This window comes from Triturus cristatus, chromosome 3_1 (assembly GCF_964204655.1).
Source record: "Triturus cristatus chromosome 3_1, aTriCri1.1, whole genome shotgun sequence".
NCBI classification, from domain to species: domain Eukaryota; kingdom Metazoa; phylum Chordata; class Amphibia; order Caudata; family Salamandridae; genus Triturus; species Triturus cristatus.
In genome coordinates this window covers 165,379,672-165,401,771 of record NC_140583.1, presented here as the reverse complement: position 1 = coordinate 165,401,771, position 22,100 = coordinate 165,379,672, and positions in this window count along the sequence as shown.

The following is a 22,100-nucleotide window of genomic DNA, read 5'->3' as shown; positions in this document are numbered from 1 at the left end:
CCAGACAGGGAAAACTGAGAAGGCTCTAAATAAGGAGTCTTCTTTACATGCGCACCCTTAATGCACAGACTAACACCTCACACGAGGTAACACCAATCTAAGGGCAAAACCAAACAGATAAGACCTAGAAGCTTCAAAAGAAGCCTTCACATGTGCGCACCCGTAACGCACAAACCAAACACCTCACATGAGGTAACCACCAACCTAAGGGTAAAACCAAACAGATAAAACCAAAAAGCTTCAAAAGAAGTCTTCTCATGTGCGCACCCAAAACGCACACTGACCAAAACACCTCACAAAAAGCAAACTAATAAAAGACGTACACCAACAAAACCAAGGACACTGCCTATCTCTCCCTCACAATTCAAACAGATGCAAAACAAAGACACATCACTCACTCACCCCCTCTCATACAAATATCGGAACAAATAACGGTAATTGGTACTTCATCGCATAAAAAGCACACAAAATCCACCCCTTAAAACAAAACAACCAATCAGTAACGCAAAAACAAAATGAAGAAAAGGAAAGTCTCTGACGCCGGTGAGCGATCTCTCACCCGATATAGTCACCAGCAGGAAACTCTTCATTATGAGTTATATGCAGCTCTAAAGGAGTTGTCCATGTTCCTTCAAAAACGAACAGTTCATAACCGACCTCGTATGGACCACAGTAATGCAAAGCCAGAAAAGCCAAAAAAAACAATCCAAAATCGTTGGTTGGCTTAAAAGCATTAAAAAAACACACTTGTTAGTCACCTGGCTTGTAGGGTCCTCGAAATCCACCAGAAACCGCCAAGACCTCTGAGAGACGCCGTGAAAACTCGCGAAGACTCGTGGTTGGAAAACAGGAACTCCAGACAATACTTCAAAATCTCTGCGCAATGGCCAAACTCAAAATGGCAGCACGCTTCATGACGCCACGCCGGGTGGCTCCCGGCGCGTATCTGTATCCATGCGTCACTGGGCAGCATCCCTGGGCATCACACCTCGTCACAGAGAATTGCTGAATGCTGGACACGTCACAATGAAGTAAGTGCGCGTACGCTTAAGCTGATCTCGTGGCATGTTCAAATTAAAAAAAAACGACACCCTGACAAACCCTCCGTGTAGACAAAAAAAAAAAAAAAATGACTAATAGCCCAAATTTCACCCGACACTGTCCCAGAGTGTATATTCCGCCAAGCGCTGTCAAACATCTTCACTTGGCATACTGTTGACCAAACATCCTAACGCTGACGGTTGATCCTCTCCTCAGACTCTGACAGAGAGTCATACACCCTGACACGATTAGTGCCAAAACAAAACGATGCCCAACAGTTCCTCAAGTCTAGCGGTAAAATCCATTTGATGAGGATCATATAGCAAAACCGAAATTGTGCCCAAGATCAACCAGCTGACAAATGAAATCTCGTGGTTGCAGTCTCTTCACAGTAACGCTCGACACAGGTGGTACACAGGTTAAGCCAAAAAGTCTGATGACAGCAGTTTTCCACTCAGTAGCGATCCCACTCTTATTTCAAATAGTCAGAAATGTCCAAAACCACAGCCAAACTAGTCTTTTGGGGAATCACTCAGCCAAGTCCATGATCTAGCACATCCACGACAGGGCTGACCGGTCTTTGGTCACTGGTGGGGCTAGTGGAGTGCAAGATTACCTTCTTTTTTTCCTTTTATGCGCTTCTTCAGTTCCCAAATTCATCCAAGGTTGGCTCTTAAGTTTATAGCTTAAGTTTAATGTTAATCAAGAAGGCAACAGAAGGATTAGACAATACTCAGGGGGAAAAATCTAATTCTAGGAAACAGCCATGTCTTAATCCTTTTCCTAAACAGCAGCAGGGAATTACATTGTCTAATACCGAGTGGCAATTCATTCCACAGCCTTGTGGCAGCAACGCTGAAGGCTCGTCCACCCATTCTGACCCTGTAAACCTAGGAACTTTCGCCAACCAGGCCGAAGAAGAGCGGAGATGTCGGGTAGGGATGTACCAGAGTAATTTTTCTTGCTGTGGTTTTGGACCAAAACCATGCAAGGCCCTAAACACAATACAAGAGGACCTAAAATGTACTCTTTGCAACACTGGAAGCCAGTGTAGTTCGGCCAAACATTTTGAGGCAGAGGAGTCTCGAGGTTTAGCCAGAGCTAATCTTGCCGCCATTTTATTAACACATTGCAACCGCTGGATCAGATATTTAGGGGAATCCAGCAACAGAGCATTACAATAGTCAAGGCGACTTAAAATAGCGCCCTGCACTACTAATGCTCTGGCAGAAGCAGGCAGCAGTGGGAGGATCTTTCTCAAGGCTCTAATAAGTCCAAAACAGCACCCCACTGTTTTGTTCAACTGTGCCTCCAAGGACAAATTGGCATTAACTCACAGATTACGGACCGTTTTGGCCTTAACCAAGGGGGAAGAAGTACCTAATGGCCAGAAATTATGAGGGAGAGGTAAGGGAACCTTCCCTACTGCACAGTGCATGATTTCAGTTTTCTCCAAATTAAATTGTAAAAAATTCAGCCTTAGCCAGTGCACTGTGTCACGCATGCAGGCATGACAATCCTCCAACGCCAAAGGTTGGGTGCCAACCAAGGATAGAAAAATCTGAGTGTCATCAGCATAGTTTATCAGCTTCAAATTGTGAGCCTGGATTATATCGATCATAGGACTAAGATAGATGTTAAACATAATCGGGCTGATGGCAGGCCATTGAGGGACACCATGGCCGATATTAATAAAGGCCGATTGAAACGGCGGAAGAGCCACCGCCTGACACCTACCATAGAGATAAGAGCACAACCAGGCCCAAGCAGTATCTACCACTCCAAACTCCTCAAGGCGGGTCAGCAAAATACTGTGCTTGACCGTGTCGAAAGCGGCAGACAAGTCGAGCAATATTAATATTGCCGACTGTCCCTTGTCTGCCAACAAGCGAAGATCGTCCATCACGGTCACCATAGCAGATTCTGCACTGTGTTCTGGACGGAAGCCAAATTGAACATCCGCTAACTTTTTGTTACTTTCTAAAAAAACAGGCAGGGATCTGCTGACCCAGCGTTCAAGGATCTTCACAGGGTAGGGTAGGAGGGAGATTGATCGATAATTTTCTGGGCGGGCTGGATCAAGAGGATCCTTCTTTAGGAGAGGTGTAACCAAGACCTGTTTCCAGCTAGATGGCACGTCCCCACTGGAAAGTGAATAATTGCAAAACTGTCTGAGACTAGGAAATAGATCAGAAGCATATTCCTTCCAGATTTTATGAGGAAGAGGGTCCAGTGGGGAGCCGGAAGAGACACCCAGCACCAACCCGCCAAAACCTTCCTCTGGTATGAGTTCGAAATGATCCAAAGTGCTCGGATTCACAGTCCCAGCATCCATCTCTACATAGGACATCTTTCCTACATTGGTGGACGAAGTAGTTGCTGTTCCATTTGTCCGAATTTCTGCTACAACTGGGATTGTTGTTCTAAGCCCATTTATGATGGTACTAATCTTTTCCTCAAAGAGGATTGCCAGTCTATCGCAAAGACTTTGAGTTGGCAGAGTCTCATTTTGTAAGCACTTTGGATTAATAATCTCATTGACTAATCTAAAAACACATTTATATTTGTTAGATGATTTCAGAATAGCTTCTGCATAGTATTCTTTTTTAGCCGAGAAGATCGCTTTTTTATAGATGGATATAGCCATTTTCCACGCATCCTTATCAATGTCTGCATAGTGCTTTTGCCATTTTCTTTCGGCCTGTCAGGCATATTACTTGCGGGTTTTTTCCCCAGGGCAGCAAGGCTCTCTATGGGATCTGGGGAGAGAGGGGGAGACATCCCGGGATAAATGGGTATGTTAGAGGGTGTGTCTGGAAATGGTACCCTGCTCACTGTGGCAATGCTGACACAAGAAGATTCAGTTTCTTGCTGTCACATAAGGGAATAGGTACATTGGTACTAAGCAGGGTCAAGTCTCACCCATAGGAGAGGGGGACTGTTGGGGGTCGAGGATGAGGGAAGGAAGAGTGGTTCCCCCGCCTCCTTCTCGTCTCCCCCGTCATCCGTTGATACGCGCGTCTACTGTGATTAGAAAAAATGATGGGGAGGAGGATCAATCCAATTCTTATCAACTAACTCCCTTTTCTGATTTAAACAAATCCTTTTCCTTTTCTTACATAGTGTTCACATTTCCCTAACCCTAGTGACAGATTATTCAATTAATTGAAGTCAAGTGAGTTTATTTATGGCCACTGAGATTGCTTTTCTTTTGTATTTTGTTGACTATTTTCCCCTTTACTATTTGGCCGGGATCTCATTTGTTACTTTCAGGATAATATCCTCAAAGGCAGTTATTGGATTTATCTCATTATTTCTCTAAGCATTTCGATAGACTTTTTCAGACCATTCACTTGGTCAATCGACCTCAGGTACCAAACTAACTTGTAACCTATTGGATTGATCTGTGCTTTAGCATTTCTGATCTCTAATGACCAATTCACTGTTTGATGAACCAGTAAATCATGTATACTAAGTAAAACTACGTGGGCACTATCATGACAAATGTTGACATAGACCTCCACAAATACACTATATAGATCATAGGTAGCTATTACATAGTCTATAAAAGACAATCATATTTGACCTATTCTTGTAGTTTCAGCAGGTAGGTCAGGTTCCACTCTACCGTGTATTATTACCCATTAATTATACTATGTGATTCCAATAGCATTCTGTCTCTTCAGTCTGCTTTCTCTGAGCTGGGAAATAAGGATTCATGTCCATTCCATGCATCCTCGGTGTCTTGTTAAACCACTGAGTTGACATAACGTTAGATATTTTAGCATAATTAAAATCACCCATTAGCAGGAAACTAACTTTATTTCTGTGCTCCAATATGATTTCAATTGATTCAAATATCTTAAATAGGGCTCAATTATGCTGGTGTCCAGGAGGTACATATATATTATATTAAAGAATAGAATTTCTATGCTGATTTTTCATTTTGGGGAAATGTATCTGAATACCTTGCACATTTTGGAGGGGAAGGGGAGGAATCTCAAAGTTACATAAAAAACCCATTACAATAATATAGCATGTCCGCCTTTTGCATGCCCTTTAGTTACTGGCTGCACTTGAGCATCTATCACAAAGCATGAATCAATGTTAATTTATTTATTATGTCACTTCACTTGTAGGCAAAGAATTGTGGGATTCAAAGTTGACAATGATTCTATTTTATATGTACGAATGCCACTGCGCCGACATTCTGCCACCCCTCAAGAAGACACCAAGCAAGCCAGCTAGTACACACCCACCATCCATGAGTCCAGATGCACCAGTTGATCACTCAAGAAGAGATGGAGAAACAATAAACCATGGAAATCCAATAAACCTTCAAATCCACCATCAACACACACCACCGCCTCCTAAAAAACACCAAGAAAATGTAATTCCAAGGCAGAATAAAAACCAACGCACACAACCGCAATGAACACTTTGCATCATCCAGGAGTTCGCCAGGCCCAACAATGAAACCACAGGCATTCCACCCTCCCCAGACCTCTGCAACAAACTCAGCACCTTCTTCCACTAGAAGATCAGGCAGAACTATGATGGCTTTAACACCCAAGACCCCGCCACCATGCCCACCACCACCGCATGCAACCACGCCGCACCACAACAGATCGTGTTCAAATGGACTCCACTTACCACAGATAACACAAATAAGATCATGAAGAGCAGACATTCAAGAACCCCATCGGACCCCTGCCCGTACTACTTCTTTCACAGATCAGCTGCCTCCATTGCCCCCTGCTTCGCTGCACCATCAACTGCTCTATCTAAACTACTACATACAGAGATGACTGGAAACATGCAAAGATCAACCCCCTGCTGACCTGACAGACCTCAAGAACTTCAGAACCCATCTCCCTCCTCCTCTCAGCCAAGCTCATTGAGAAAGACGTCAACGCCCAACTCTCCGTGTTCATAGAAGAAGAGAACCAGGACCTGGACACCTCCCAATCGGGCTTCCAAAGCAACTTCAGCACCAACACTGTACTGCTCGCCGACACAGACGACATCCGCTCCCTCCTCGACTGGGGAGAAACCGCAGCCCTCATCCTACTGGACCCTTTTGCCCGCTTTTAACACAGTCCCTCACTGCACCCTAATCACAAAACTCTACAATACTGCATCTGTGACAAGGCCCTGGACTGTGTTCACTCATTCCTAACCGACTGAACAAAGAAAGTCAGACTTCCCCTGCTCCTTTCAGAACCTACAGATATCAGCTGCGGAGTGCCCCTGGGCTCCTCCCTGAACCCCACCCTCTTCAACATGTACATGGTCCCCCTTGCAGCCATCGTCAGAAGCCACAAATTCAACATCATCTCCTACGCCAACAACACCCAGCTGATCATCTCCCTCACCAACGAATCCACAACCACCAGAACTAACTTTCACAATGGAATGAAGGCGGTCGCCACATGGATGCAAGACATCTGCCTCTAGCTAAACTTGGACAAAACCAAAGTACTCATCCTGGGACCCCCCGCATCAGCCTGGGACGACTCCTGGTGGCGTCCCGCACTAGGAACCCCTTGCACCCCTATGGACCACACACACAACCATGACATCATACTGAGCTCCTCGCTCTCAATGAACCACCAAATCAATGCAGTATCCTCGTCCTGTTTCTACATGCTCCACCTACTTTGAAAGACCTTCAGATGGTTCCCTACAGAATCCAGAAAATGGTCACCCACGCACTAATCACCATAAGACTGGACTACAGCAACACACTCTATGCTGGTGTCACGCAGAAACAGCTCAGGAAGCTACAGAAGATCCAAAACGATGCATCAAGACTGGTCCTTGCCATCCCCTCCGCAACCACATGACACAATACCTCCAACAACTCCACTAGCTCCCTCTCAACAAGAGAATCACATTCAAGCTCCACATACATCCTACAAAAGCTCTCCACGACGCATGACCAGAATATCTGAACCACCACCTCACCTTCCACTCACCCCCCAGACATCTCCGCTCGCCCAACTAGCCCTGGCATCCGTCCCACAGATCCACAAGACCAGAACTGAGGGAAGATACTTCTCCTATCTCAGCGCCACGACCTGGAACATCCTGCCCCACCACCTCAGGCAATTTGCGTTGCTGACATAGTTCAGGAAGGACCTCAAGACCTGGCTCTTCAACTGAACCTCCACACCCAGATGACCTCCCCCGCCCCTCAGCACCTTGAGACTCTTATGGGTGAGGAGCCATGCTATATAAACTCCTAACTTATTGATTGATTGAATGACAGGTAAATTCTAAAAAGTTATAGATTGTTGCTAAAATGGCAATATGCATTCAGAACCATTCTTGTGGAGGATTTCTTGCCCCTTCATTATAATTGCTGGTAATAAGTTCCATCAAAAATCAATCAGCAAAATAGACAGAACTGTTTCATGGAAAAGTGACCAATTTCAACTCAGCTGCAGCAATAATTTGGATTTGTGGATTTATGCACCAGACATTGATAATTCCCTGTCTATTTAATGGAATGTTATCGTTTCGTAAACAATCTGTAATTTCGATAATTGAAGTGTAAAGAATTGAGTCAGTCTTTTCTTATTGTAGATTTTAAATTCTGGAGCTTTGGGATTAAGTAATATATATACTTCAGCCTGAATAGAGGAGGAAGTAGCTTCTTTGATGTTAGTTGGACAAGTTGCTTCATTCTTAAGTTTTGGACTGGTGGTTTGTCTCAAGTCTTATCCATATTGGTAGCTTTTTAGACATTCTACGTTTTTTTTTTCATTTTCTATGTTTATTTTTATCCCTTAATACTGCTTTTCCTTTTCCTTTTTGTTTAGTTTCCTTTAGCCTATTTAATTTTGATTCATTTGGCCAACATTCATCTTTGTTTTTGTTTTTTCAATAGAGTGGCATGGTCGCGAGTTTAATACTGAGGGTTGTTGTTGTACCACTGATCTATCAGCGAATAGTTTCCTTAGCGAGTAGAAATTTCCAAAGACAGTTGGCTTTTCCATGTTTGCGTTGCCCATTATCTTCTTTGTTTCATATTATTCTCTGCTAGTTTACACCTATTCACCTCAAAAGCACTTCATCCCATCCCAGCATCTTGTCAGCTAAGGGATCCCACCAAGATAATTTTCAGCAAAAAAGGAATAGAAACCCTCTGAATTCCCAGATTTATGCAGGAAACGGGGCTGAGGCAATATGTTACCGCACCTGACCCTTTAGTGGGAACATTGGGGCAGATTTACAAGCCCCCTGCGTGACTTTTGCGCTGCAGTTGCGTCACTTTATTGATGCAACAGCGGTGCAAACAATGCGGCCTATTTACAGCGTGACGCATCTAGGGAGATGCGTCACGTTGTAAAGCCCTGCGTCACATTATACCTGCGTCAGGTATAATGTATGCAGGGTGGGCGTTCCCACGCAGGAAGGCCTCGTAAAAGTGACTCAGTGAAATCTACAAGATTTCACTGCGTCACTTTTAGGACGCCACTGCGTCAAAACCTTATGCCTGCTTCAAGCAGGCGTAAGTAGTGACGCAGTTTAGTGGGAATAGGCCTCAAAACGCATTGCTGGCGTTGCGTCGTGCTTGCGACATGACTCCAGCAAATGCGTGACTTTTCTGCCAACAGATGCGTCAGAATTTCTGACGCATCTGTCAAACCTTGCACCATAGTGCGCCGTATTGTAAATATGGCGCATCTATGGTGGCGCAAGGGTTTCTAAGGGTGGCGCAGGGAAAGTGACGCATCTGTACAGATGCAGCAATTTCTTCTAAATCTGCCCCATTGTGTCTAACCTGATTGGTGCACCGAACCGGAAAATTCTCCCCTTCAACTTCCAAAGGAGATAAGACTCCTTAGCCAACTTTAAATGCAAATGGTTCAGCACCAATGATCTACAATGCGTACCATTTTTAGTTCAAGATAGTTCAGCACAAAAGAGTTTTTAACAATAATATTTCAAATGTTATATCAGTCTACACGCACATTAAATAAAATTGAGAATCTACAGTGGATGTGATGCGAAAAAAAATATTTATTCATATTCTTTTCCTAAAGTTTCCTTAAAACAGTAGCCTCGCCGGAGGAGGAGCCTAGCGCGCACCCAAGATGGCCGCGTAGGTGCGAGGCTCCCGAGGACCTCCGCGACCTCCTGCATAAATCCTGACCGAATCCTGTCCTAGATGAGGGGACTGTGTTTCTGAACTCGAGCTGAGGTGACGCCCGTTTTCCGTTTTCAATTCGGACCTCGGACACCGGCGGGAGCACCGATTAAGGTTTGCGGCCTTCTCCACGCCGGGCCCCCGTACTGGAGTTGTGGGGCGATCCGGCGACAAAGTGAATAACAGCGGCGGGCAAGGCTGGGCGACTCGCGCACCCCGCACTTTCACTTTCGCTTTTGCGCCCTCCTTGCTGCCAGGCGAGGTAGGGTCGCGAGGCGGTGTGCGGTGGTGTGGCCTGGTTGGGGTGCCCTGCCGGCCCGCCGGCTGCGGTCCGTCCTGTGGAGCGGTGGTCGCCCCCCCCCGGAGCCCTTGAACGGGATTGTCTACCCCCTTCTTGAGGAGCTTGGCTCGATTTTGGACCGCGACCATGGCCACAAAACAAGATGGCGACCGGGCTAAGGTGAAGTCGACCCGTCGTGGCGCGGCCCATCAATCCAACAATATGGACCGCTACACCCTCCAGAAGGGATCTCCAGAGGCGCTGCGTAGATCCCCTACGGGCCCGACTGACGCTCCTGCTCTACCCACGGACCTGACCCTCCGAGATGTCATGGGCGCCATCGCCGAGACGAAGGCCTCGGTGGACCAGCGCTTTGACACTCTGGCGCAGAAGATCGACTCGGTCCTCGTGGATGTGGGCCTCGTGAGAGCCGATCTCTCCAAAACAAATGACCGGGTCGATTCTTTGGCCCACTCTACCTCGGGCCTCACATCCGACGTGGCGGCCCTCCAACAGGAGGTGCGCAGGCTTGGCCAGGCGAGCGCCATGATGCATCGTAGACTGGAGGATTCTGAGGGTCGGGCCCGGAGGAATAATGTCCGCATTATCGGGGTGCCGGAGGGACGCGAGGCAGAGGCAGCGGATCTGTTCGTGGAGGAATTGGTCCTCACCCATCTCCAGCCTCGGGGGCTGAGTAAATTTTTTGCAGTGGAACGTGCCCACAGGGTCCCCGGGGGTAGGCCTAAGGTCGGAGCCCCTCCGAGGCCTCTCATCGCCCGGATTTTCAATTTTTGGGACAGGGACGCTATCCTGCAGACCTCCAGGCTACAAGGGCCGGTCAGACTGGACAATATGGATATCAATTTCTATCCTGACTTTACTCCGGCGGTCCAAAAGCAGCGACTGAGTTTTCTCGGTGTCAAACGTCGCCTACGGGACCTGAATATCAAATATGCGATGCTTTTTCCGGCTAAGCTGAGGGTGGAGGTGGATGGCTGCACGCACTTTTTTGATCGTCCCGAGGCGGCCGGGGACTGGCTGGACAATCTGCCCGGAGATCGGGGCCGGGGAGGTGGGGGGGGAGCGGTTGGTGGGGAGGGCCCGCCGGATCAGGACTGAGGGACTAATGGTAGGCCTTGCTCTGGACTGTGTTATTGTCACCATTGACTGTTAGGGTAAGTTCCCCTCCTGCGGAGGTCGTGTGGAGTCTCTTGGGGGATCTCCCTCCTCCTCTGGGGGACTAGTTAGTTTTCTTTCCATGGGGCGACAGGCACACTGCACTTTGGGGGGGCTGTTTGGGCTCATGCAGGGGTGCAGGGTGGGGGGAGTTCTGTTGGGATGGGTGGGTTGGGGTGGGGTGTGGTTCGTTTTTACCGCAAGGCAAACCCTTTATTGTATTGGTTTTTTTGAGATGCTCTCGGGGGGACTAATGATGGCTTCTGTACGTGATGGGGGGTAGGGACCTGACTTTGCTGTCCTGGAACGTTAACGGACTGGGTGATAGGATTAAGCGGGGTGTGGTCCTGCAATATCTGAAACGGATTTCGCCTGATGTGGTCTTTTTGCAGGAGACACACCTCATTGGTAACTCCTATTGTGCCATGAATAGACGTGGTTATCGTTTGGTGGCCCACTCGGGCTTCACATCGGGCTCGCGAGGGGTGGGCATTATGGTCAAGACCTCGCTCCCGCTAGAAATAGACGAGGTGCGCCATGATGAGAGGGGACGCTACACTGTCTTGGTGGGGAGAATGGAGGGCAGGGTAGTCGTCTTTGTCTCAGTGTACGTCCCACCGGGGTTACAGTCCACCACCTTTGCGGACCTGGGACGCCTCCTGCTTGACCTTCCGGGGGGGCTTCTGGTGGTTGGGGGGGACTTCAATGCGGTGGCTTCTGGGACTCTTGATCGTTATCCCCCTAGGGACCTCCCCCGGGCACAAGCGTGGCTCTCTGGCCTTTTGGACACGCTGGGATTGGTGGACTGCTGGCGTCTAAAGCACCCCGCTCAGCTGCAGTACACCTTCCATTCGGGGGCCCATGGTAGCCTTTCGCGGCTTGATTATGTCCTTGTTCCTGCGGCCTATGCCGGGAGAGTGGGGGAGGTGCGCCACCTGGCGCGGGGTATTTCAGATCATTCCCCACTCCTGTTGCACTTTGGTGTCTTCCCGAGGGGGGAGGGCAGGGTAGCTCCAATCAATGCCTGGTACCTGCGCGATCCCACTATTCGTGCTGATTTGATTAAATCCTTGCAACGGTACTTTGAGGAGAATGTGAGGTCTGTCCCGTCTGCCATTCCCCTGTGGGAGGCTTTCAAGACTGTGCTTAGAGGGGAGGCCCTCTCCCTTATTTCCCATGCCCGGAGGCGCGCACAGGAGGAGGTGACCCGAGTGGAGGCCGAAATCACTGAACTGGAGGGTGGTCTGGGGAGTGGGGTGACTGACGCTGCGCTGCACGTTTTACACCTTAAGCAGGCGGCCTATAGGTCCCTCGTCACGGAGGGGCCTCAGCAGAGAGCAACAGGGGCGATTGTATGATGTGGGTGATAAGGCTGGTAAGTTGATTGCGTGGTTGGATAAGAGGGAGAGAGCTAGTCGTGTGGTCCCGCTGATTGAAAGAATGGATGGTGTACGTGTCACTGAGCCGGAAGGCATTGTCTCCTGCTTCGCGGATTATTTCCGCGAGGTATATTCCCCGGTTTCTCCCTGCCCGGAGGAGGATTCCCATGCCCTGCTGCGTGACATCGCGCTGCCCTCCCTCTCAATGGAGGACAGGGAATTGATGGATGCCGCCCCCACTTCGGACGAAATTGCCCTCGCCATCCGCTCGGTCGCTTCTGGCAAGGCCATGGGCCCGAACGGCATTCCTATCGAGCTGTATAAATTGCGACCGGACGTACTGGCACCTCACCTCCGCGCTATGTTCCTTGCGGCTCACTCGCGGGGCTCCCTCCCGCCGGACCAGCGTCTGGCTACCATCGTGGTTCTCCACAAGGAGGGTAGACCGCGGGACTGGGTTACATCCTACCGGCCTATCTCGCTTTTAAACGCGGAGCCTAAAATCCTCGCCAAGGTGCTCGCTAACCGGCTGGTCGGCGTGGTGGGAGATTTGGTCCACCAAGACCAGTCCGGCTTCATTCCCCATCGCAATACGGCCCTTAATCTGCGGCGCTTGCACGGGGTGCTCGCGCGTGTTCCGTTCGTGCGGGAGCCGGCCATCTTGGCATCCCTGGACGCCACCATGGCGTTCGACACGCTCGAGTGGCCCTACATCTGGGCGATGTTGGCGAAATTCGGATTTGGCCCAGGATTCATCAGTTGGGTCAAATTGTTGTACTCGGACCCATTGGCACAGGTGGTGGTGAATGGTCGAGTCTCGGCCCCATTCGTGCTGGGACGGGGCACACGACAGGGTTGTCCCCTGTCGCCGCTCCTTTTTGCATTGGCCCTGGAACCCCTGGCGGAGTGGCTGCGGTGGCACCCTTCTATCCGAGGTCTCCGTTGGACCCCCGAATATGAGGACCGCGTGTCCCTCTACGCTGACGATATCCTTTTGTACCTAGCCTCCCCGCGCAAATCACTGACTGTCCTGGTCGATGTTCTGCGCTCCTTTGGCAGAAATTCTGGCCTTGTCATCAACTGGGCTAAATCCTGTGTCTGTGTGCTTTCCGGGGAGGCTCCTGTCCTCCCTCGGGGCTGTCCGATCCAGATTGCCTCGCAGGGATTTCGATACCTGGGGGTCTATATCACGCTGGACTCGGTGGCCCGCTACGAGCGAAACCTGCTTCCCCCCTCCAGCGCTTGAAGGAGGGCGTCGCGCGCTGGCGGCGCTTGCCGCTTTCGCCGCTCGGTCGGGCGGCATTGTTCAAGATGATGTCATTGCCGCGCTTTTTGTACGCTCTCCAGAACACTATGGACTTGGTCCCGGCGCGCTACTTCCGTGAGGTGGAAAGCTTACAGCGCCGTCTGTTTTGGGACGGGAGGCCGCGTATAGCCCTGGCAAAATTGACGCTCCCGTGGTACGACGGAGGGATTGCCCTCCCGGATATTAAGCGGTATTACTGGGCCTCCCAGTTAGCTGCAATTAATCACGGCTTCTATGGGCCCGCCCTAAACCCGGCATTTGAAATGGACAAAATGCTCCTGCCCGGTGGCGACTACAATCGAGCGCTCTACACTAGCGTGCCCGATTCCCGCTTGACGGGACCCACGCGTGTCATGGTGCGAGTATGGCACGCGGCTAATGCAGCTATGGGATGGAAGGACCGTTTGACCCGGGCGTCACCGTTGTATGCGTCGGAGAGGCTTGGCTCTTTGTGGACCTCGAAGGACTTCGAGAGGTGGGACATGATAGGCATCAGTACAGTGGGAGATCTCTGGACGAGGGGAGGATTCAAGACATTCGAGACGCTGCAGGCGGAGTTTCAGCTGCAGGGCAGTGAATACTTTCGCTACCTGCAGGTCCGTCACGCACTGGGTTCCATCTTCCCAGACGTGGCCTCCATCCCGGAGTCCTCCCCCCTGGAGGATAGAGTGCTAGATGGCCACGTTCCGGACAGCACGATCTCCCTCATTTATAAGAAATTGATAAATGACCGCTCGGGCTTACTGACTGGCCTCCGCGAGGCTTGGGTTGCCGATGGGCTGGAGTTGGACGACGAGGACTGGATTTCCGCGGTGGCCTCTCCGAAGGAGGTGGCCATCCCGGCTCGCCTTCGCTTCGTCCAGCTTAAGATACTCCACTGGGTGTATATGACGGGGCCAAGGCTTCAGCGTATGGGCTATGCCGAGGATGGATTGTGTAAGCGTGGGTGTGGTGCTTTGGCGACTTTTTTACATATTCTGTGGGAGTGTCCAAGGGTGGAGCGCTTCTGGCGTGGTGTGCATGAGGTCCTGCGAGCGGTTACACATGTCGTGCTGTTGCCTGAAGCGAGGAGATGCCTGCTGAATGTGTGGGAACCGACTGATTACTCGGTTCCGCAGACGCGATGGGTGACTCTGGGATATATGATAGCTAAACGTGACATTGCTCAGCTGTGGGGATCTCAGAGGCCCCCGGCGGTGTCGGCTTGGAAAGAACATATGGATTGGTGCATGTTCCGAGAAAAGGTGGTATATGTGGCGCGGGGTAAGCCTGGGGCATGGGTGAAGATATGGGGCCCCTGGAACGCTTACCGCGGGGGTATTTGCGAGCCGCCGTTGTTGCCTCCTGCATCACCAGCTCCATCCCCATAGTTGACCCCCTCCCTCAGCCCTGGGCACATTGTTCTCCCAGTCCTGGATCAGTTTCCCTCCCCCCCTCTGGCTTTCTTTAGATGGTTGGGGTTCCCCACTTGAGGAGCACATGTCGTCATTTTTGATCGTGGGTTGCCTTGCGGGTGTGGTTTTATGTTGTTGTGTTGTAGAAAACGAAACCGTATTGTGGGTTCAGAGTTATGTGGCCCACGTTGTTGATACCTCCTGCTTTATCGTCTATGCAAAGCCAAGTGCCTTATTAGTATGTATGTCATGTGCTTCTGTCACTTTAGCGGCCGGCCGGAAGGTTGTAGGCCCATACTTGTATATATTTGAGATTGCAATAAACGGTTTCAAAAAAAAAAAAAAAAAAAAAAACAGTAGCCTCTAAATTCCCCTACCTGCCTCAACCGCTAGCTAAAGTTATCACTCTGTATCGCCATCAGCATAGTACTCCAATCCTATTTGGTTCTTTTACAAATGATTCCTTTCGTGTGTCTTAATTCAACTGCATCATTCACGTGAACCAGAGCAGCTGGTCCCAGAATGTATTACAAAGTTTGACAAAAATCAGGAGTGGAACACCTGTCATGTACTCATCGGATACTTTTAACACTAACCAATAATAATTTGAGGGATGAAATAAGATATTTAATTTGTGAACATATTCCCCTTTGCAGCAGTAAAGGTGTAGCTTTAGGTTGTAGAGAAAAATAATATTGGGAGAGGAGAAATCACATAATCAGAAGGGCAGGCATAAGTCCCAGCAGCAGCTGTGGACAAGCAGTAAAGAGATTAGCTACAGCAAGGAAAGGTCGAGTGCACAGTTCTTTTGTTGGACTTCGAGACACAGCATGTAAAGTTTTTAATGCACATGTATACATTGCTTAATTTGAGGCAGTGGTTGCCGGTGGTAACCACCATTACTAATTTTTGTACATCAGCGCCTATTTACCTCTTCAGGAGAAAGAGACGGAAAAACGAACAAGGAAGAAAAAGACTCAAAACACTACAAAAAAGGAAACTGCAGGGACCAGCAGGAGAAGGCTAAAGGGGCTGCAGTGCCTGGTAGTAGTTTAAATGGGTCTGTGGTGAATTCAGCACTACATAGACTTGGTTCTTAGGCTGTCATTATGATGGCGGACTGACTGAAGTCCATCCGCCATCGTATCGTATTTGGGATCGCCCGCCTACAAGGCGGCGGTCCCATAGGGCAAATAACGATGCGACTGCCACTGTGGCGGTCGCATTACCCATGTTTTGTATGGCGGCGGGTGCTGCACTCTGCAGCACCTACCGCAAGACGAAACAGACACCCCACTCACATCCCTGCACTACGTGGCAGGCACCATGCGGTGCCTACCACATGGTGTAGGGATATGTGGTGAGGCCAGGGGGTTATGCTACACCAAATCACTTCCAAATCTGTTTCGCCTGCCGTTGTGCGGTGCAGAAAGGGATACTGTAAACCCTACGGTGGTGCCTGATGGCACCGCCGCCATTCTAGGACTACATGGTGGTCCGACAGGCAGTCGGATAAAGATTGCCCGTTGAGACCGTGGCGATCGGAGTTTGCGCCCGCCACCTGTCCAGAAGCTATTATCTCACCGCCATTGTAATCAGATCCTTAGTGCGATGATTTACAATATCACAGCCGGAGCAGAGCTTTCAGGACTTGCCCTCATTCCCTCACAAATCAAGCACTGCATGTGCCACAGTTCTATGACTGAAAAATTGACATGGTAAATGTTTAATTTCACTTGAAATGTAATATTATAGAAATGCGGAGCAAGAAGGAGCAAAACAAGAGATACTCCTACCCATACAAATGTCCATCACATCTTGGGATCTTCTGCGAAAACCCACAAAGCACATGGAGTGAGGTGGCAGGACAAGTAACCCAGGGTACAGACTGCCTAAAAATCAGCAGCAGTGTAATAAAGGTCACACTTATGAATAGAGGGGCCTATTGACGAGAGTGTAACACAGTGCAGCGTTAGTGGGAACGCCAGTAATGAACCATATTTATGGCAATATAATGCATTCCTGCCTTATCCCCTACGTTGGCGCCCTTTTGGCAGCCTAGTGCCACTGCAGGTGCTAGGGTGCCTGCTTTGCATGCAGGATTGCTTTTGTGCAGGAATGGGCACCTTCCTGCACATGGCATGCACATCCTACCAAAACCCTAGGGCACTGATGATGAATGCTCTATCCAAAACCAATGTTGTGTAATATAATATACATCCTAAAACGTTTGCTGATTTCTGCATTAGGGTATCATTCACAGTCATGAAATCGGCCAAGGTGTCGAAAGTGAGCCTGCAATATGTGATATTTATTATTTGTTCTCTTCATAGCTTGTATCTGGAGAACATAAAAATCTGGGCATGGCATCATAGACTATACCAGCATTGTGATTCCACCATTTTGTTATTTTTGTCAGTCTAATATGATGAAATGAAATCAGCCTAAGATATACAGGATTATTTTAGCTGGTTGAATGCTTAGATAGTTCCACTCAAACTAACTACAGGTCACCTAAAGCTACAGGAAAGAACACTTGTTTAAAGAAACTTTCTTTGTGCACTAAAGGACCCTGATTAAAGATTTCAGGTCAATGATATGCTATGCCATAAGAATGACAAATGGGATCGTCTGTTATATTTCAGAAAAATATGTTTCATGCAGTGCTTAATTTGAAAAAATTTAAATGCCAATGCCCATCTCAGGAGGCAACTGCAGCCTGCACCACCCATTGTCCCTGTCATCTCTGCCAATAATAGTACCAACACAAATACTTACCATCTCACTCCTACAAGCGTGACCATTCAGTCTATTGCTGGCCATCCAAAGCTATAATTATGGCAAGGGCGGCAGGTATTATTCAACTTTAATGTATATTGACATATTTAACATTGTCGCTGTGCTCATTTAAAAATTAGACAGACAGCTCTGCAGTGTGGTGGACTGTCGTTAGTGTCAGTGTTGAGAATTAAGTGCCACTGCCTCAAAGTTAGCACTGGTTTCATGTAGTTTGTAGAAAGCATCACCTGATTACAGTCATGCATGATGCAGTCAACTTTAGAGTATAAAAGAAAAATGGGGCTTTGTGCCTCTGGGGCAGAAATTATCACGTATGTTATAGATGCACATGTGAAGAACAATCTATAGAACGTGCAAACAGGTAATCAGCTATTAGCATTTGCCCCTTCTTTGCATGCGACCATTAGTGCTGAAGCTTGCATAGGAGATTAGTGAGCACTGCTGTGATTGTAGAGAAACAGGTGAGGGCACACACTAGCACTAACATTGGAGCAAGTGTGGAACATCTTTGATGTGGGACGTTTTGGGCCGCACTCAACTCACTTGACATGAGAAGATAATAAATATCTAATCCAGGCAGCATTTGGGCCATGTTCCCCATGAAACCCAGTGTAAGGATGCAGGAGAGAAATAGAAGGGCAACTGAAAACAAGCCCTTGTCTCTCTCGCTCTCTCTCTTGCTCTCTTTCTTGCAAATACACATTGCCAGCAATGCCTCAGGTTTATATGAGACATGTCAATTCAACAAAGACAAATTTATGGTTAGATGTCCCTGCTTGTAATCCAAGTCATGTGGTTGTATTGCAGCATAGATAAGAAGTGCAGCAACTATACCAGCACTCATTAGATAAGTGTCCACAAGCACATTTAAGTACTACAGTGTCAGCCACCTGCCTCACTGGCCCAGTTATTGCCCTATGTAAGAATCTACATAGGCTGGCATGAAGGCAGAGCACCAGTGCAACAAGCAATTATTTCTTTAACGGCAACTGACTGTTGCCAACTTGCTTCCCTCTTGTAAGAGGAAGGAAAGGGATCTTTTAAAGTCAGATAATATTTTGACATGGAATGATGGAGTGCCACCAACACTATTGTTACAAAAGGCTATCTTTAGCCAACCCACACACTCACAAAGATAGTGTCTTGATTTTGTTGTGGTGAAAGAGAGCAGGTGGACTGATGTGTGGGGATGGAGAAGATGTATGGGCACTGTCTCATCTTCAGCAGCATGGCACCTCTACATTGCCAGATATTGAACTATGGAGTTCCATTTAAATCACCTCTTCCATTTTTACTCAATCAATGCTTACAAACTACATCCACCCACCCAGCACGATCATGTAGATAGATAGTATTAGAGAAATTCAGGGACAAGTGCTGAGCCACTATTATCATTATCTAGAAAAAGGCAGGAAGCACTGCACTCTCTTGTTAGCAAAGCACAGCATTTTGCTTTTGTACTCCACACGTGTGTTGGCACATTCCACATATGTTAATGTTTAATATGTTCTCTCTGCCTTTAGCAGTGTGTGTGGAGACAGTGAGGGTGGAGGATGGGTAACACTCAGTATGGAATAGTTTAGGTTTTCCTGTGTTTGTATGTGAACGGTACACATTTTGATTCTATGTAAGTTTCAGTTGCCATATTTCATTTCTGTCCTTTGTCTTTGCCACTGAGTATGTGCAACACCTTTTTACTGGTATGTTTTTGCACGCTCCTTGCGTCTTCTACAATCCAAAACTGTAATATGTCTTTTAGTTCACATATGCCTGCATACCTACTGTTGTCCTTGTTTGTGTCCGTGTGTGCATGTCTTTGCTTTATTCAGCCAACTCAACAAACATCACAGACCAAGATATTTTATGGCCTTGTGGCCCATGATGGGTTGTTCTTGGGTGTGATGTTTGGATTTTCCGCTATCCTCTGACTACAGTGATATGTAAAAGTTGTATCATTGAACTCATGACACACAATTAGACTCTGTTAAAAATGGCATAGCCCAGTATTGTCATTTCTCCAAATCAGCACTGGAATATTTAATGTGTCCCTTTTCAATGCTTTAGTCATTTTTGATAATTTATCCCAAAATTGTGCTGTAAATGCACTTTTGATTTACTCTTTTTCAAAATTATTACAGGGCAGGGGAACCTCCAATCAAAACCTTACTTGGAGGAAGGCTCCCTTGCTGGAATTCAGATTGGGTATTAGATCTGAGTTTCAGCAGTGCCAGTTGAGGATGTGGGTGGAGCAAGTGGAGGAAGTGGGTGGAGCTGGGGGGAAGTGGGTGTGGTCTCCGACAAACATTTGAGCACCTGGACTTCATATTTTACAAATTAAGCACTGATTACGAACTGGACAAAATAACTATACCAAAGAATCTGGAGAAACATAACAAATAACCTCAGATATGAAAGGGTGGCTTCAATATAATGGCAACCAAGAAGTACAATACATAACAATTCAAATGTAAAAAGATCAAAACAAGTTTTTTTGTAAATATTTTAATGATTTTCTATATCATTGAGCATTTTGTGAAATTATATATTTCCTCTAATTGAATGCTGGCCTATAAAGTGAAAATCAGCTTAATGGTAACTACCCATCTCTAGGACTGGCTAGTTTCAAAAGTGTAATACGTGACATTCTTGTTGGTTTCAGTGTTTTGTGGTGATTTGCAATGGTGTGCCTTGTCGTCTGTAGTTGGGGAGGGCAGAAAGCTCCTACAAATCTTCCAAAAGTACAGAAACTCTCTAAAATTTGTTCTGGCAGCAAAATTTATTCTATGGACAGTTTTAGCGTTTTTCTCATTATTTGACAAGCGGATGCCGTCTTTTTCTTCATCTTTGTACTAGCAAGGTATGCAATATGCACCTTGAAATGTACTAGTGTTGCTCTGGTACTCGGGAGAAGGCAGTAGGCGAAGAACACCCCCAGACCAGCTCCAACTTTGGATGGATGCCCAGCAAGGATAAAAGTCAAAGGCAGTGTTTTTTTTGTTTTTTTAGCGTATGCAGGCGGGTTCATCTCGTTATCTACAGAGGGCGAAAACCTTGTTGCTGTTAGTGATCACTCAGGTGGTGTTGACTGATGTGGCGCAGGGCAGAATACACAAGGCGCCAACAGCTGAAAGCATTTAATAAACTGTTAGCAGGGCTGATTAGTGGGGTTAATGCAGTTGTACCTGGTGCAGAAGCTGAGGCTGTGGAAGATAGTTTCAGGAGGAATTAAGGGCTGCTGTTCACCATGTCAGTGCTGCATGCCTGCTCCAGTCCTCGCCCGTTTTGCTGGTGCCATTCTGCCTACTAGGTTTGAGTTCATTGTTTTATTCATGGCACGAGCAAACCTTGTGATCATAGAATTAGGGTAATCAAAAGACTGATCAGTGAGGGGTGTTTTACTGTTCCACATTCCCGATAAACTGCTAACTCAAACATGCTTCCAAAGCCACCACATTGGTGATCATTCTGTTCTTTAACATAGCAGCTACACTTTTGAATTCCCTTGCCCATGATCTACAAACTTTACTCCCTCAGTCTCTCTTTAGAGAAAAACTAAGAGGCCTATTTTTGATTTTGTTACAGTGCAAGTCACCTTACTTCACTGCACTGCATGACAGTAAAGGGGCAATAATGCACCGTGTTTAAGGCTATAGTGTACATGCCTACCTTTAACCCTGTGCTGGTACCCTTTTGGAAGCCTAGCGCCAATGCAGTAACACTTGCAGTATGGTGCTAGGGTGCCTGCATTGCATGCAGGATTGCTTTTGTGCAGGAAGGAACACCTTCCTGCACAAAAACATTCCTGAGAGACATAGTCCTCTTTCTATGTGTGCTGTAGAATCCTTGTTACGCCTCAACTTAGAAGGCATATATGGTGCATTCCAAAGACTACCAGTTCTGGTAAATCAGGGAATGCCTAAAAAACCAAGGCAGATGTGTAGGAAACCCCATGCAGCTCCAATGGAACGCCTTCCCAGGACAGAGTAATGCAAGGCAGCAATTTGAGCAGCGTTGACTTTCTCCAGATTTATGGAGCCACTCAGAGCCACACTAAGTGTAATTGAGGGGTGCAGTATTGATGTAAACTAGCTCATATATGATCCCCTAAATACATGACCATTAAAATGTAGTAGTTTCCTTCTGCTGTGGCCTATTTCTTCTGAAATCAGCTCGCATGTCTGATTGCATATCCTCTGAGCCAGGATGCACTATGTTGGGAAAATATCACATATTATAAATTCCATTCAATTCAATTCAATTCCTTTCCATATACATTATTGAGCCTCTGTGTTTGTGCAGCAATATTTAATTATATATTTTAACCCAAGCCTAAACTGATCATTAATAATGAAGCAGTTAGCATAACTAATACAAGTAGATATTGAAGGATGCTAGTTCTGCCTTGTTTTATCTTAACCTGCAGTACATTCTTATTAAAACTTAGGAGAAGGTCCCAATCCTAAGATTTGATGTTTTTTATCCAGGTTTCTAACAGGTTTTGAAATGCCTGCCTGGAATATAAAAGGGGTGCTATTATAAATGGCCACAAGCCCATTAGTTTGCTCCCTCC